General features: G+C 31.8%; 1 protein-coding gene across 1 annotated transcript in view; it reads right to left on the bottom strand.

Annotated features, from left to right (window-relative positions):
* The window catches only part of LOC107687584 (specifically androgen-regulated gene protein-like), a 10,409-nt gene extending 5,292 nt beyond the window's left edge, over positions 1–5,117 (bottom strand). The window contains exon 1 of the mRNA XM_016484972.1: positions 5,058–5,117. The gene's annotated coding sequence lies outside the window, so the exon portion shown is untranslated. The remainder of the gene's footprint in view (positions 1–5,057) is intronic.

The raw sequence follows: 5,117 nt of genomic DNA, 5'->3' as shown, positions 1-5,117 counted from the left end.
ATATATATATATATATATATATATATATATATATATATATATGTGTGTGTGTGTTTTTTTCCAGTAAATGTTTATTTTAATGTAACAAAATTGTTTTTATTTTTTATTTTTAGTTTAAGTTTTATAATATCCCTGGTTTGCATCTGTATATCTTGAATAGATTCTACTGAATGACCGATGAATTTATCCCAAAATACAGTAGCGTTTAACTGGACACACAGCCTTTGGGATCAAGCCTATTTCTCTCCTAACAATGTATGATTATATGCTTAGTTACATTCGCGTATTTGCATTTAGCATTGTTTGTCCCTACTGTCCATGACCCATCAGGAGAGACCCGTCACAATGATTTGCACTTTTTTCATGCAGAATGTTGGTTTGCACAGGCTGCAGATCGCTTAGTACATCAATGAATGTCTAAGCACAGATGGCTAGACGTTCAGTAAATACCTGCATCCGCCCTGTACACAAGCTCAGTGAGACATGGAAGAATATATGCATGTCTGACACACCTGTTGAGATGAGCAAATCAAAATAAAAGCACTCTAAATGAAAGAGCTCAAAGCCTATGCCCAGAGAACACAATGTGCCCAGATTACTAATATTATTAATGAAGAAAGTTTGATTTCAGAATGAAACTGCTGAAGGTGAAATCTAAAGCTGAATAAGATCTCTGGGCGAAATGAACACACTACTGAAACTCAGAAGCATTTTAGGGAAACACAGGTGTACTTCTGAAGTGAACACTTTTCTGAAAGGTAGTCAGCAAGATTATGCTGCCTTCTAAGATGCCTTCTCTTGAATGAATTCTAAAGCAGCATTGCGTATTTATTTTCTGGAGAAGGCAATCCCAAAATGCATAGTGATGATCTTGGTGGAAAAAAATGGATATACTGTCGGCGCCAATGGCCTCGTGGGCAGAGTGCCAACATACAGCGCCATTGCGCTTCGGGTGTGCCGAGTTCGAGTCCCAGCTCGCGGACCTTTCCCGATCCCATCCCCCTTTCTCTCACCCACTTCGCTTCCTGTCGACCTATACTGTCCTATCCAAATAAAGGCATAAAATGCCATAAATAAATCTTTAAAAAATATATATACCTACATTTTGCAATTTCAATCAACCAACCATTTTTTAAAAATTAAAATTAATTAAAAAGAATTACATAACATAAAAATTCATCATAAATAACACTTTCAATCAATCAACTTAAAAAAAAAAAAATGAAATAATTTAAAATATAAAAATACATAATACATGAAACATTTGATTAAAGTATTTTTAATTAATTATGAATTATTTTACATAATATTTCTGTTTGAATGTTTTATGTTTTTTTTTAGTGTTTAATGATTTTTTTTTTTTAAAGCATAATGCATTACAACATTCAAGTACATTTGTCTAATGAATGTTTACAAAGACCAATAATGAAATGATATAGTCGACGCCGATGGCCTCGTGGGCAGTGCGCCGACATACGCTTCGGGTGCGCTTTGCGCTTTGGGTGTCACGAGTTCGAATCCTGGCTCACGGACCTTTCCCGATCCCATCCCCCTTTCTCTCACCCACTTCGCTTCCTGTCGACCTATACTGTCCTATCCAAATAAAGGCATAAAATGCCATAAATAAATCTTTAAAAAATATATATACCTACATTTTGCAATTTCAATCAACCAACCATTTTTTAAAAATTAAAATTAATTAAAAAGAATTACATAACATAAAAATTCATCATAAATAACACTTTCAATCAATCAACTTAAAAAAAAAAAATGTAATAATTTAAAATATAAAAATACATAATACATGAAACATTTGATTAAAGTATTTTTAATTAATTATGAATTATTTTACATAATATTTCTGTTTGAATGTTTTATGTTTTTTTTTAGTGTTTAATGATTTTTTTTTTTTAAAGCATAATGCATTACAACATTCAAGTACATTTGTCTAATGAATGTTTACAAAGACCAATAATAAAAATACACTAGTTTATTTGTATTTTTGAAAAAAAAAAAAAAGTCTCTTCTGCTCACCAAGGCTTCATTTATTTGATCAGAAATACAGTGAAAACAGTAATTTTGTGAAATATTGTTACAAATTAAAATAGCTGTTTTCTATTTTAATATATTTTAAAATAGAATTTATTCCTGTGATTGAAGATGTATTTTCAGCATCATTACTCCAGTCTTCAGTGTCACATGATCCTTCAGAAATCATTCTAAGATGCTGATTTGCTGCTCAAGAAACATTTATGATTATTATCAATGTTGAAATCAGTTGTACTGCTCCTATTTGAAACAGAAATATTTTGTAACATTATAAATGCCCACTGTGTCCTTGCTGAATAAATAAATTAATTTCTTTCTTTAAAAAAAAAAAAAAAAGGAAAATCTTACCGACCCCAAACATTTAAATGGTAAAAATATGTGAACGTTCCCCTACGCTCAAAAAAGGAAGGCAGATCACTAGGCTTTGAAACAGAGCCCGCATCTAAAAACAAAATGAACATATCGAGAGAGAAATTTCAGAGTCAGAAAAACACAGACTACAGCAGCGCCTGGAGAAATGTGAACAAGTGTGAATGCCAGCCATTGTTAGCGTGAAAGTTTTCAAGTCATTCAGCATATTTCAGGTGCTGTGCCTCGCTGAGGTGAGGTCATTATAAACACACACCTTTCTGTGACTCGGTGAGAGAAACAACGCAATGAAGAGGGCGATGGCTTCGGCCAACACCTAGAAAAGCGGTGATTGCCCAGGAATGTCACTGCGCCCGATGAATCTGCTGCAAATTCCTGATGCTCTCTGAATTTATTCACGTATTAACAAAATCACCTTGCCTTATGGGCTGAGGGTGGTTTGTCTTTGACTAGGACTAGAATGCAAACAGGTGAAATGGGATCAGTATGTGTAAAACGGAGCTCAATGAAGCTTTGAAACAGCATGAAGTTATCAGGTTGTGCGGCGTATCGTCGCTATTGTTTTCACACTATTGTTTTCATAAAGTGAATGTCTTCATGTTTTTTCAGTTTATTTGAGGGAGCGGCGGCTTAAAATAGACCTAGAACAGAAACCAGGACATTAATGTCAAAGTAGAGCCACCAAATAACAGCTTTTGTTTAATTTAATTGAAAATTTGATAATCCAGTCATAAAAACAAGCAACTGTAATTTCAGCATCAGCTTGTGATGTAAATGAGATACGCCAGAGAATATGAAACTGATTAAAGTCATTTTATGATGACATAAAATGAATATGTATACATAATGAATCATGTAAAAGATTGGTTTAAAGAAGTTTTAATTCATTAAAAATCATATTTTATATAATATTCCTGTGTTTTCTTTATTGTTTTATGTTTTCAGTGTTTCATTCATTTTTATTAAGTTTATTTTTCATTGTAATAATTTAAAATTTTATGAAATAATTAAAATTAAAAAATACTATTTTAAATCAGATTTAAGTATCAATATACTATTACGGTTTTTAATAGCATTTTAAATTCGTTTTTAATTTTCTATTTCCTATTTTGATTTTATTTCAAGTTTTTGTCATTTTTCCTACTATTTTTGATATGTCTACATAGTTTTCATTATTATTACTATTTTTTTTTCAGTTTGAGAACAGTTTGATTTTGTTATTTTAGTATGTCTAAATTAAAATGAGAAATGTTTCTTTGGCAACTAGCAGCAATAACATAAGTTTAGGTTTTTTATTTTATTTTAAGTATATTTTATTTTCTTTCAGTTAAAGTTTATTTATTTCAAGTAACAAAAATTGTTTTAGCTTTAGTTAACTATAATCCTCATTTCAGTTACATAATTAAAACCATTTTACTGAATATTTATGTTTTATGTATTATGTATAGCAGAACCACAAAATATCACCATTTGTTTACATTTATTTGTTTAAAAATATGCTATACGTATTGCTATTTTTCTGAATCATGTTCTTTATTCAAAATGTGTATATATATATATATATATATATATACACACATTTGTTTCATATTTATGATTTAATTTATGATTATTATTCAAAAATGCATGATATTTGCAAGAAAAGAAAACACGATAAACAACTTTGAAAAACAATATGATGTAAGGAACATATTGTATAACTTTTTATTACGCAGCTCTCTGGAATACTCTATTCTGATGGGCCAATCGCAGAATTCTATACTTGCAAATTTTAGCTTAATGATGTTCAACTGTATAATTGACTTGCTGCAGACAACTATTTTTCTACACCGTTGCACTAGTTACACAAAGTTGAACAAAAAATGTGCAATATTTGGCCTGTGACACGAAGGCCAGGCATCTGCAGGTCCTGGCCAATCATTTACAGAGAATAAACACACATAGTCCACGTCCACCTGCAAAGTACACATGAACACAGCAGCCCTCTGTTTGCATAACTCAATATACTCTCCCCATCATTCATACACACCACCCATACAAGTACAGCACACCACAGAAAGATTTATGACCAGCCCGCAGCTGTTGAGGTGTGCACTGAAAACTAAATAAAACCACATTAAACATGCTTTCAGTTTCATTAGATGAATTCAACTTATAAGCTGTTGCAAGATACAATCAAGGAAGAATCACACAATATGCAATTGTTCTCCAGCAAATGTTTCATTCATTATAGCACACTTGCATCATAGCACCTAGAATTTCTTGACAAATCAAATCCTAATAACTTATAATATATATATATGGGCAAAGTAAAACGCCTTTGTTGTGGAGCCCTGAAAAAGTAAATATGGATGGACAGTTTAATGAAATTTTTTTACTAACAAACACATACCACATACAATAATATAGTAAAGAGGGCTTTAACATGTGTCACACAATCTTCATCTGCCATGATAGTCAACATAAAACTACTATAGACACACACAGGTGACCTAATGCCTACATTTACGCTTTAATAGTTTGTTTACTTGAAGTTTGGGGCCTTTTTATATTTTTCATTAACGCGTATGAAACACTCTGTCATTATAAGAGTCTGAAAATCGCGTCAAAAATCCATCAAAAGGCAGATAAAGTCTTACCTGTCTGTCAGGAATTGCAGGCGCTCACCTGCGCGTCTGTCAGCTGTTCTCATCTAAAAC

Source organism: Sinocyclocheilus anshuiensis, unplaced genomic scaffold, assembly GCF_001515605.1.
Source record: "Sinocyclocheilus anshuiensis isolate Anshui unplaced genomic scaffold, SAMN03320099.WGS_v1.1 scaffold2067, whole genome shotgun sequence".
NCBI lineage: Eukaryota > Metazoa > Chordata > Actinopteri > Cypriniformes > Cyprinidae > Sinocyclocheilus > Sinocyclocheilus anshuiensis.
This window is presented reverse-complemented; position numbering and strand designations above follow the sequence as displayed.